Source organism: Marmota flaviventris, chromosome 6, assembly GCF_047511675.1.
Source record: "Marmota flaviventris isolate mMarFla1 chromosome 6, mMarFla1.hap1, whole genome shotgun sequence".
Classification (NCBI taxonomy): Eukaryota; Metazoa; Chordata; class Mammalia; order Rodentia; family Sciuridae; genus Marmota; species Marmota flaviventris.
Genome location: NC_092503.1, coordinates 115,455,409 through 115,468,648, shown reverse-complemented (window position 1 = coordinate 115,468,648; position 13,240 = coordinate 115,455,409). Strand labels below are relative to the sequence as shown.

The 13,240-nt window shown below is 46.0% G+C and overlaps 1 protein-coding gene across 1 annotated transcript in view; it reads left to right on the top strand.

Annotated features, from left to right (window-relative positions):
* Zfand3 (zinc finger AN1-type containing 3) overlaps positions 1-13,240 on the top strand; it is a 313,535-nt gene that overhangs the window by 297,757 nt on the left and 2,538 nt on the right. The gene's annotated exons all lie outside the window — the stretch shown is intronic.

Sequence of the window (13,240 nt, the reverse complement as noted above, 5' to 3'; positions counted from 1 at the left end):
AGAGGACCCTGTCTCTGTGGATCAGGAGTTAAGGCAGCCTAGCCACTGAGGCAGCTTGTGAAACAAAAAAGTAAAGGGAAATCAAGGTGTTGGAGAGAAAGGAGAAGGGAACAAAATGGAGAAGTACTAAAACCGTGAGGAAATGGAAGGGATGTTTTTAGAGGATAATAATGAGGCATGGGGGGGTCCAGTGGCACTTACTAAAGGAATGGTGATTTGTCACACTACCAGTCCCTGAGCAGCCTGGATGGGGTCACTACTTTTCTCTGAGATTTGAAGGATGTTGTCTTTCTTTGTTGTCACCTGTGGCATTGGGAGGTAAAACCACCTATGTTGCCTAATTCATTGCTGTACTCCTAACAGTTCTGGGACACAGTGGAAGGAGGTGATGATGAGGAATGCCCCTCTTTGCTTTGGGTAACCCTTTGTTCACGGCTTCACCAACTGCCATGTATGCTAAAGTGTAAGTGCCCAGGAGGGTGACTGGGAGATAGGTGACACTAGCCTGTGGGAAGTCCACCTCCTAGAATCTTCCACAGCAGCCCCTGCCTTACAGGATCCGAGGAAGGCCTGCTGCATTCAGTCTGATGAATCTCCCAGAAAAGCATTTTGAGGCTCCAGGGGATCTAGGGGCAAGAGTACCAGGGCAGTGTTAGATGCTCTCCTCCAACCAAAATTTTCTCTTAAGTGTTAATGAAGATATTTGCTTTTGCCACCCAGGAGAAGGGTGTTTCTAGGCTGTTAGGGAGGTGGCAGGCAGTGGCTACAGTGTGGTTGAAGACAGGCCTTGTGAACCCCAGAGAGTATGACAGCTACCACCTGAGCCTTGCAGAACTTCATGGGCCTCCTCCTCAGAGGACAGTCAGGACACATGCTGTACTCTCCACACATTCTGATATTCTTCCTTCTTGAACTCTGTCAGTCCATCAGCCCCTGGAAGATGGAATCTGTGAGTCAGCACACAAGAGAGCTTGCTCCTTCTTGTGATTAACATACAGGATGACATACATGTACTCCCCATCACTGTGCTATCCATCTGTCCATGCTACAGATACACCAGAAAGGGAGAATTCTAGATTTTCAAGTTAAAGGGTATTTTTCCCTTGAGCTGAACTGTTACCCTGGGGTTAATTTTCCATAGAATCTGGAGTAACTGACCAGAATACCAGGGTAGAGAAGTGAATGTCATTGGGAGCCTGTGTGACTATGCTCAGTTCTTCATTAGCTATTTAGCTCATTTTATGGCTAAGTTTCAATTCCAAGAGAGCATCTAATGCCATCTTGGACATTTCTGGGTTGCCTCTCAGAGTGAGCTTAGCAAATAGCGACTCATATTAATTATAGCAGTAGAAAAAGCATAATTAGGAAAGTAAACCTGCTAGTGCAAACACTGGGATATATCCAAAATAACAGTTTTTCAGCTGTCCCTGCTGAACCCATTTGCCCAGGTAAGTAGACCATGTGGTGGTGGACTCTTGGAGTGGGATAAGAGGATAGTTATTAGCATTACACATTCTTTTATTGCTAGAATTAATTTTCTTCTGTTTTTAATGAGTCATCTGTCAACTAAAATTATTTTTTTCATTCTACTGATCTTTATTGAGTTCTAGAAGTAAAGCAGGAAATAAAACCCAAGTGTGTAATCTCTTGGTGCTTTTATTCTTTAGGGGAGAGAGACAGTAAACAAGGGAACAGGTCCTCAAGATGATATCTGGTAGGAGTAAGCACAGGGAACCACAGTAGGGATGGTAGGGCAAATCTGGGAGCAAAGCTGAGACCAGCAAGCTAGGAGAAAAGTGTCCCAGGCAGAGAGAGCATAGGTCTTGGGGTGGGGGGGACAAATTTGACATATCTGAGAGCAAAAAGCCATCCAGCATTGCTAAAGCAGAGTGTGAGAAGAGAGTGGAGGGGCAGACGGACAGTGGGGAACTTACAGGCCTTTGAAAGGGGGTTGATTATTATTCTAAACATAGTAGGAAGGCATTGAAGGGTTTTAAGCAAAGGAGTGACATGATCTGATTTACATTTTTAAAATATCCCTCTGGGAGAGAAGCAGAAATGCTTGTGTATGCATAGACTCTCAAGAATACATAAAACTGGTGGCAGTGGTTGCTTGGCCTCTCGGGAGGGTGACTGAGAAAATGAGATGAGAGACCTACTTTTTGCTGAATGTTGCTTTATACAATTTAAATTTTATTATATTCATATATTCCATTATTCAAAGAAGAGTTAACAAATACGAAACAGTACATCTCGGGTCAATTATCCTAAAAGTAAGCCCCCTAAAGTCCCTCAAAATGCTCTGAGGAGGGAGGCTTGGAAGGCAGCAAGAGCAACATCAGGGCATGAGCAGGCCACAGGTGGAGTCAGGGCCTCCCTGCATCGTAGCCCTGCTGGCATTCCTTCTGTTCCTCAAGCATGCTGAACTTATTCCTGCCACCGGACCTCTGCGTGTGATGGGAGAGAATGGCAGATTCGAGACATCATTTAGAGTAAGTCTAATGAGGCCACAAATAAAGACAGTGTGAGTAGTAAGGGAAAGAGAAATCATGAGTTCTGGGTTTTGACTGGAGCAGGGATGATTAGGAGATAAACTAATGTAGGGGTCAAGAGGATTAATTTCTGTTTTGAACATATATAGTTGAGATTTCTATTAGACAACTTCGTTTAAGGTGTTTCTCAAATAGGCAGTTTGATAATATAGGAGTTTGGGGAAGAATTCCTGGATGGAAATGTGAATGAGCTATGTAAATAAGTGAATGTAAAGGGTGAAAAATGCAGGAGGACTTAATTCTGGAGTGATTTTTAGAGAAACCAGTAAAAGTTTTTAAGGAGCAGTAGTTAGTGAAATGGCAAGAAAGTCAGGAGTGTGGTATCACAGAGGGTGAGAGAGAAAAGCTGTTAGGAAACAGAGAGGAATGTGCTGTGAGAGGTTAGGGATTGGGATATTGGACTTGGCTACCTGAGCTATTGATTAACCTTTCTTGTCCCTTAAGATCCAGAGAACACAGTGTACCTGCAACTAACTTGTTCATTCCATTCGACCAACATATTTTGAGTGAATCAAGCACTGTTGTAAGATGTGTGTGATAAGTTACAGAAACATGGTCCTAGATTTCATAAAATCTAGTCAAATTAAACAAGTTACATAAAAAAGTTGCACAAATGATCCTAAAATTTCAATTATGACAAGTAATTGAAGAAGTGCAGGGTGCCATGAAAGCATGTGTGGGGCCCTAGGCTGGCCTGAGAGCCTCCCGAGCTCAGACTGAGGCCTGTATGTGAGAAGTCAGTCAGGAGTCAGTGTGTCTAGAACAGAGTGCCAGGGGTGAATGGCACCAGGGGAACAACAGATGGCAGGGATGTGATTGTGCTACAGTGGTGACATTTTAATTATAGTCAGTAGGAAAGTGTTCAAAGGTTTAACTCTCAAGGAGTGGCTATCATACTCCTTTGCTGCTCCGAGGAAGGTGGGTTTGAGGTGGGGTGAACACCTAGAGGAGGTATCGCAGCTGCCATGGGAAAAGATACTGGTGACTTCTAGATGGTGGCAATAGAAATGGAAAAAAGAGAATGAATTTGATTTTTTAAAATGGATTCATAGAAGTTTGTAATTTAGTGTGAAGAGTAAGGAAGACAACACTGATGACCAGGTTTGCGTCATGAGCTGTTGTGGCCTTGTTCTCTCAGAATGGAGACGCTAGAGGAAAAACAGATTTGTGGGTAAGTAGCAAGTGTCCCATTTTAGACCCCCCTGCAAAACTCTGACATAATCAAGACACTAAGTAGACAACTGAATACAGAAGCATGGAGCTCTACAAAGGTGTCTAGGGCAGAGAGAATAAGTTTCAGAATTATTAGCATATGAGTTAGAATTTCAAACCTTGGACAAGAATGTCAATGAAACAAAGAGCCCTCATTGACTCTGCAGGAGTAGCCAGCTGTTCTAGATGCTCAAGTTGGACTTAGCCATTTTTAGCCTTCATTCATGGGGTATGTTTATACCTAGATTGCACCCATTTTGTTAAGTTCTAGTATCTGAGTCTCTCCTACTCCCACCCTGGGTGAGATGGGATTGGGCTATGGGGGTTAGGTTCTTCCATGCAGTAAGTTTGTAGGATCAAACAGTGGACTGGTGGAGCAGGGTAGCACACTCACTGACTCAAGCTGAGGCAGGAGGATCACAAATTCGAGGCCAGCCTCAGACTTGACCAAACTCTGTCCCAAAAAAGTCTAGAGATGTGGGTCATCAACTCATTGGGGGTTTTAAGTAGAGTTTGCAGTCTGACCTCAAATTTGAACTTATGTCTGTAGCTAAAACATTCTGCCATTGAATGAACCTAAATTAACTTTAAATATAGAGACTCAAGAAGCCAGCTCCTCTGCCCAACCCCACCACCACCTACAGTGGACGGCAGACATTGTGGGACCTGTAACTTTAAAGCTCAGATTTTGTGAAAATAGAAAAGGGCATGCTTATATTCTTAAGCTCTTCAGAATGACCTTTTTGAGTTACTACAGTGAAAACAAAAAGCATGTAGAAAGGCTTCAATCTTAAACGAAGCACATAAAACAAGCGCGTGCAATGCTGGTGCGGCTTGGGTGGGACAGGCTGTTGCAGAGTGTCTATAGCCCCTTCCTTCCTCTCCCTCATCCTTCCACTGCAGCTCCCCGCCTGACAGTCTCAGGGAAACAGACACACTGCCAGTACGTGAGCAAACTTGGAAACACACGTGCTCTGCCTCTGCTTGTGAGAGAGGCTTGCAGAATTCTCAGCTGTACCTGTGGAGATGCCCAACAAGGGCAGAGAAGCTGCTCTCTGTTGTCCTTGAAAAGTTTTCATGTCCCTTCAAAAGTGTCCCAAAACACTGAGTGCTTTCCGGGCTGCCTTGTGTAGTCTTCATGTATTTAAATCAGATATCTCCAAAATTTGCATATCTTCCACCGAAGTCTTTACTGAGTTCTTGTCACTTAGCATGTATTTATAGTCTATAAAAACAGGTTTGTGGAGAGGGGAGAGGAAACTTGTACATCACGCATTGGGAGCAAGATTTCCACATTCATTCTCCCTTGGCAGCAGGGACTTCTCGAAGGAGAAGGTAGCCTGAGTCTAGACTGAGAGGTAAAGGCAGGTGGGCAGAGGCAAGTTATGTGAGTGGAGAAGGAAGGCACAGGCATGTCTGGAGGGAGGCCAGAGCTGAGGAGCCAGGTGTGCTAGCTTTAAAGTGAGAGGGACCATGCCACCATGAGGAGTCACCCAGGAACAGGCATCAAAGAAATGATCCTTTCTTTTCTAGGTGTTGCTTTGGAGAGAGAGGTGTTGCATTTTCAGTCTGATGCCCTCTGATTACACTGCCATGTGGACATTCCATGACTTAGATGGAATGCGGTGTGCTTTGGGGGATGGCTAAACAGCCTGCAGTCCCAGGGTAAGCCGTGTGGCAGGAGCCTGGCTATTGAGTTACCTCATGAGCCTACCCTATGCCCTCCAAGATGGAATGAATGTAGTCGCTTTTTGTCACCTCCACCGTAGCTTTGGGGCTGGTTTTATTAGAGACTACCCCTCCATTTGAGAAGATAAAACAAACCAGGAGCCGACTGATAGAAGGGTAAGGACTTCCCCAAACCAGAAGTTTCTTGACAGCACAGCATTGCTTTCCTTAGAGCCCAAATGTGGCTGGAGTCTGGACAGCGAAGGGGCCAGGAGTGTAGGCACCTCCTTGAGGATTATGGACCCAAAAAAACAACCTGATATCAAGAGGTTAATGCTGCCTGCTTTTAATTACTGAAATGAGGTTTGACAGAGCAAGTCATTATTCCTGTGGCAAAAACTGCCTTAAGCTATTTTGTCTTAGGGGTAGGTTTTTTGTTTTGGGGGGCTTTTGTTTGTTTTTGTTTTGGTACTAGGGATTGAACCTAAGGGTACTTCACCACAGAGCTACATCTCCAGCCCCCCTTTTTTTTTTCTTCTTTATTTTGAGAAGGGTATCACTAAGTTTCCCAGGCTAACCTTGAACTTGTGATCCTTTTGTTTCAGCCTCCATAGTCCCTGGGATTTCAGCCATGAGCCACAGCTTAGCATAATAGGAGCCAACAGCCAGCCCCCTTCTTGTTCTCTGAGGATTAAAGAGCTTGCTGGAAGAAACATTCTCACAAATCACAGTGTCCTTTGTGTTATCCTGTGCCCCTAGGTGACAAAATAGGTTTTGCCTAGGCAGAGTAAGAGTGAACTGTGGGAGGTTTGTTCTCTGTAAGGGCTGTGCTTGAGTGGGTGATAAAGAAGACTTTGCTGGGATAGAGTGAGCATTCCCCACAGAAGAAGGGGTAAATTAGAGGTTTTATCAAGAATTAGACTGTATGGAAAGAAACAGTAATAAAGGATGTCAACAGTAGTGGAAGCTTTTTATAGTTTTAAAGCTGTGTGTATACAGATTGCACCAGGAGTTTCATTCAGACGGACCATGACAGTTTTCTTTCCTCCGCTGCTGACTGCTCTCTTAGAGCAAAGTGCAAGCCTGCTGAGGGAGGGCTCCAGCAGTGCCGAGTGCAGCAGCTACTTTGAGTTCTGTGCTGCACAGGGCTCTTGTATCTTTGCCCTCTGTTACACGGCTGTTTGGTGTAACATGTAGCTTGTTGTATGTAGCTGATATTTTAATTGATTTGGGGAAAACTAGATGATTGCTTCTGTTTTAGAGTTATCTCAGTGCGATTTAGTGGTGTTTATTAAGGAGTAGGGTATGCTTCTCTAAATTGCAAGTTTTCCTTCCCTTTGAAAGATGCCCAGCTTAGTGATTGACTCTGGCTTTGGTTCCAGTGCCCTGGGCATCTGACCTCTGCTCATCACTGGTTCTCTTCTCCAACTCAGCAGAGCACTGTATCAGCCAGCTCAGTGAGCTGGGATCCAGTTCTGGTTTTTGGAGCATAATGATTTTCCCTCCACCTTGCAAAGCCAGGAATGGAGAAGAATGTAAAACAGACACTTCCATTCCTGAAACACCTGCAACTGCTTTGCCTGTGCCATGGGCCTGATGAAATAAAATGCATTAAGATCCTTTAATACGTTTCTGTGCTACAAATTCTGCCTTGGGCATTGGGTCAGCGGATGTGGTATAATCTAGGGATTGCTACTGGTGGGAGTATAAATGGCTAATGCTTTGCAGCAGGCTTTCCTGTAACCACCTGCTGTTCCTAACACGTACTTACAAATGAGCTATGAGGTCAGTGAGCTGTCCTAAGCTTTAAGAAACTTTTACCTTGCTGGGAAAAAAATGGACTTTTTTTTTTTTTTTTTTTTTAATGAGCTTGCCTGGTCATTTCAGCTGCACAAACGAGGCACATTTGTTGTTTCTTTCTTAAAAAGACATTTTAGAAACCATATGATACCTAATTACTGAGTTGAGATTTGGGGTGGCCACCCTTAGGAAGCTCTTGGGTAGATTCTGTTTGTTGGAGCGCCTGTGCATCGGCAGCAATAGTTTGATTTGCCTCAGGACTGGACATAGCTGCCCAGGCCTAGTCACTTCACCATGCAGCATCCAGCAGGGGCTGGGGGCTCCTAAGCAGGTGCTTTGTGCAGACAGCATGTGCACTGCCACCACACACTGCACAGCAGAGTATTTTAACAGTACCCCAGTCCCTGAGGCCTGTCGGTATTTTTAGGTTCTGCTTGAACCTTTGACAATTTGAAATTCAAATGAGCAAGAAAGTGTAAAACATTTTGTGCAAGTGAGGTAAAAATACCAAGCAGCTGGAGCTGAGGTCTACCCTGGTCTGAGGCTTTAATAAAACAGCCACTCGGGTGCCTCCAATTTGGGGATCTGCACGAAAGCAAATGTTTTATTGAAGTCCCAAAGTGTCCAGAGCTGCCCAGTTTTGCCAACTTTAAATGGTGCCTTTATACTCCAAGATGAGGTAAGCAACATTTCTGCCTTGTAGGGATTAAATGAAAATGTCAAATTTTGTGAATTTTGTCATCACTTTCTTGGTCTCCCTTGGGGTATTACATGAAAAACAATAGTTCTGACCATTGCCCACTTGTAAGGGCATGGAGGGATACACGGGCCCCCTCAGGCAACAGAAGGAGTCTGCTCGGGCAGAACGTAAAGTGGGCTCAAGTGTGAGGCGGGCTTCTTCTCTCTGGCCTCCAGCTCCTGCTCCACCCATGTTCCCTGTTCCCCTCACAGTAGACCCTCCCTGTAGCTTAGGGGAAAGGGACAGTGAAAAGAAAGGAACTGGCAGATGCTTGGCTTGCTTCAGCTGCCTCTGGCTCCCTGCCTGCCAACACCGCAGAGACATGGGCCCTATTTCCTCCAGCACTGGGTTGGAGGACTCCTGGGAGTATCCTCCTTGGGGTATTCCTCTTGGGCAGTGGTCGTTGTTGATTTTTGTATAGGAGTAAAATGGAAATATTGTTAGAACTTCCCTAGTACTTTAGAGCAAGGTGTTGGGTGTTATGACGTTTTTGCCTACTGATGGCATTTGTGCAAATTGCTCTCAGTAATGTAGATTTGGTCTCAAAACATCCACACCCCCCTCCCTTGTGTAGACAAAGGTGAAAGTGAGCTGTGAAAGAGAGCATCCAAATGAATTGTGTGAGTTTTCTATGTGAGCCTTAAAAACTGTCAGGTAAAATCAGGTGTTTGGCTCCCATTAAATGAGCATTTTTAGAACTTACAAGTCTTGGAGAATGTGCTTCTCTTCAGTTTTCTGCTGGGAATGTGCTTCCAGGCCCTTCCACATTGGGCATCTTCATGTCTAATGTGGCCCATGGTCCGTTGACTGCCTTAGGAGGGCTGAGTCCAGATGTGTTCGTTTAACACCTGTGAACCGCCTCCCCTCTCCAGAGAAGCATACCTTCTCCCCTGCCCCGGGGCCTGTCTGCATTCCTCATTCATGTGGGCTTCTCTCGGGACTGAGGTTTGTGTACTGAAATCTTATGTGTCTGGTAGCAGTGGTCAGGAAAGCTGCTGCTTCCCCAGAACTTCGTCTCTTTCTGTCCACAGCCACAGGTGTGGGCAGTGCCCTGGATGCTTCCCACTTCATGTCCACATGGCCCCTCCTGATGCTGCCTCCTCAGTTCAAGGTGTTCTTCTCAAACTGAGGGTGGAGCTGATGGAGCCCATAGGGAGACCTTCCAGCCCAGATCACCTGTCGAAGTCAGGCAGCCACCCTACTGCTCTTCTCCCTTTGCCCATGTCAGGGAGAAAGCGACAGTCCAGAGAGGCAGGGTGGGACCATGGAACAGTGCACTTGGAGAGCTGCCTCTTCACCCTCCCTTTTTAATCAAGGACTCGTCCCAAATTGCTCTTCAGTGCCAACAAGCAAAGAGTTGCCCACACAAGTTTTTGAGCATTTTGTGCAGATTTACTGAAAACAGCTCAGCAGCCTTAAAGGAGCTCCACAGCCTTCTCCTGGACCACTGTTCATGAAATCCAGTAACCCAGTGCTCCAGGAGCAGGACAGCCAATCACATGACTGCAGGGGAGAGGACTAGGTTAAAAAGCACATTTGGCAGGCATTTCATGTTTTCAAAAAAATCCCTGGCTGTTTTTCTTTCTCTTGGGGTAAGTGTCCTTAACCATATTTGCCCACCGCTTACCTCTCATTATTCCTCCAAAGTACTGTAAATTGTGTAGCTGTGATAAACAAAAGTATGTTGAAATTGTTTTTAAAATTACATGCTGCTGAACAATGGGATCATGAGCGAGTGTAGAATTGGGGTGTGTGTATACAAGTGAGCAATTAGGTTTTCATCGATACCTTTTTAAATTGGGGGAAAAAAACAATTGCAAGGTTCCCTGGGTGGAGGTGCAAGAGACATTGTTATGGTTCACTTCATCAGCTCTGTGTCCTTTGTGTTTTGTGCCTTCTGGATGCCAGTCTTCTTTGGCCCTCTCTCAAAAGGCCCCATTTGGTTTCTAATGAAAGATACAGAGGAAGTACTGAGGGCAGCCCAGACAGGTTGGAGTTAATGCTTGTGTGTTTTAAGATTGTGTTTGTCTTTGAAATTAAAGACAGTCTTACAGAACATACACACACACGCACACACACACAGCGCGAACGAGCCTGGACTCATCTCTGTCCATGTCTATTTTGGTCCAGAGGATAATAAAAAGTTCATGACACTCACAGTGTCATCTGGAAACAGATCTTTGAGTACCAAGAAAAAAAATGAATAAAGATCGGTTCCCACCCATCCCTACCCACCATCCTCTGTACCCAACACAGTACTCTTCTGATACTGACACCAGAAGGCAGTTAGCCATCGTTCGCTGTCAGTGGATAATACCTACTCAGCACTTGGGACAAATTCCAGCATGTAACTTCCTCCTAGTGAATGATCGTGACAGGAGAGGGAGTTAAACTTAATTTATGTTATCTAATAAGCTCAGTGTAGCAACTTGGAAAGTTAGCCTTCCAGAATTTTCCCGCAGACTTCTCCCCAGTGAATTATGTAGTGCCATATATTACAATTGTTACCGCCATATATTACAATTGTTACCGATGCCACGCTCCCCAAAATGTAGTTGCTACTGAGTAGTTCTCACTTTTCAAAAATCAAGGCCAAGTGTCAAGGTGTATGTATCAGGCACAGAACTTGGGTATTTGGGCTGAATGAAGAATCCTTGGGGTGGACAGAGAGAACACCTGGGAGAGTTGTTAGGGTTATCACTCACTTTGTTTCCTTTTCCACAACTGGCTGCCCCCTAGCTGGCAGAAGGCAGGTAAAGCAAATTGGGGTGATGACCAAACTGAAGCCTCTTCCCTCCACCGGAGTCTGCCTTTGATGAGGTATTCAGCTGAGCCAGGAGCTGGGTTGATTCCATTTACTGCTGCTTTTATTCAGCCAGCAGCATTCATCAGAAGGATAGAAGAGCCCCTGGGACTTTGTCCTGAATCATCCCAGTATCTTGAAGGAAGGGAAGGGGCAGTAGGGATGTCCCCGTCCCTTATTATAGATATTGCAGGTCCAGAAATATGTCAGGACTTGGTGACAGACATACCCTGATGCCATCCTGTTGGTTCCCCAGCGTGGCTACAAGTTCCCCCTTACCAGCTGGGCTGTGCCTCGGAAAGATGATTTTCTTGTTAGATGGAGGATGCATATTGAGGCCATGCACGCTTCTGCTGTGAAATCCTTTAGGAGAAAGACAACTGGTATCCAATATCTTCGAGTAATGAACTTATCAGTAACTATAACACATGAGCTCATTAATCTTAACTTTGCTTTTGGACCAAGTGGGAGTTCAGCTTCTCGGGAGACAAAAATTTCATCTCTGTTCTTTTCCTTAAACCCAATCCCAATTTAGAGTCAAACATATTGCCCTGCTCTCCCTGGGAAGCAGTTAATAATATGTTTTCTTGAACAATAGATGGCTCAGGTCGCTCAGGACCTCCAGGCTGCATGCACATGCCCAGGCACATGGTCTGAACTCAGGGCTTCCAAGTAGGGTGTGAGTGTCAACTTGGTCTTTGAGGACATTTAAGACCATACACACACACACACACACACACACACACACGTTGTTTCCTCAAACTGATGAATGGTGTCTAGGTGAAGTTAATCTTAAAAGCTAAGCCATTGATCCTGGTGTAATGGTGCAGGCCTATAATCCCAAGGACTCAGGAGGCTGAGGCAGGAAGATCATAAGTTTGAGGCCAGCCTCAGCAACTTAGTGAGACCCTGTCTCAAGAAAGAAAGAAAACATTTGAAAATTCATTTTGAAAAATAAAAGATCTAGAATAGCCAAGCAATTCTAAGTCAAAGAGATAAATGCCGGAGGCTTCACAATATGTGACTTCAAATTACACTACAGAGCTGTAGTAATAAAAACTGCGTGGAATTGGCATAAAAACAGACACACACACACCAGCGCTACAGAACAGAGACACAAAGACAAACCTAGTACAAAAAAAAAAAAAAAAAAAAACCTAAGTTCACTGAATCTGAATCTTAAATCGTCCATCCTAGCCACTTGTTCCTTTCTTCAACATCTGTCACAGCCTCCACATCACTGGAAAGAAATTGAGGCTGTGGGGTGAGTCTGTTTGCCAGAGTGCTATTATCCATCCATTCTGTGTTTTCAGGATCTGGGCTTAAAATAAGACAACCTGGGGAGGAATGTTTTTGGCCTGGAGAATAAGTGAGGGAAGACAGGCTGGGTGGGCTTCTGTGGGGCACTGGCTGCTACGGAGAGCAAGTTCAGGAAGCACTGGCTTCGTGTGGAGGCTTGCTCTTCGTACCTGCCGCAGACCACCCACGGGATGAGGGTGGTGAGGAGCAGCCAGTGCTGGCAGGCATCTTCTGCCTGGATCTTCTCCACACCCTCCCTGTGGAGAGGCGTGCTTAGCTAGCGTGTGGAGGCCCAGAGCTCAGCCCCTAGAGCGCTGGGGGCGGGAGAGGAGAGGGCCAGATGAACCCAGCAGACACTGGGCGTCTACGCCACACACACCGTTAGCCCTTCTAGAGGTTGACTGGAACGCTCGCAGGAGCAGGCTACACCGTAGTGCACCTCTGTGTGTGCCTTTGTCCTGGCCTCTTTGCTGACCCCTGAAGTCCTCTTCATTGTGGCCACCCAGAGGGACTCTGCATCACTTCCTTGCTGTCTGGCCTCTGAGTCTCTGGATCTGCTACTTTCACCAGGAAGGCCGTTTCTCTTATTTGCCCCCGACCAGTGTCTCCCTTGGAGTCCTCTGCTCAAAAATGAAACAACAACAAAAAGCTAAGGACCACAGCCGCCTCCACATCTGGGAGGGAAGGGCAAGCGGGAGGCCCTGAGTGGGGACCTCAGCCTCCCACCTGCCCGGGGGAGTTGAAGCATCAAGTTCCTTAGAGATGGCAGAGCACAACCTCTCCTTTCCCCTCTATTTTTGTTACCTTTTCCAAGACTTGGAGCGGTCTGTTTTCCTGAGAGCCCCCATGGCTTAAGGGCATGGTTTGACACTCCTGCCCTCCCCACAAGCCCTAGCTATTCAGAAGGTGGACTGTAAGCGAAGCCATCATCGTTTCTCCTCCCTCTCTGCCACCTAAAAACAGTGTGGTGGAGGTCACGGTGTGCCTGCGCCAGGGACAGTGCTGAGCTGGCAACTAGGTGCTCTCCTCCTGCACGTGACTGGGGGTGGGGAAGTCAGCCCACTCGGTTCCATGGGAAAAGACAGTGTCTCACCGCAGCAGTCAGCGTGGGGTCCCACCCTTCTTGGGTCCAGGGGGACAGCCTTTGGGTAGCCACAGTGGGAGTTC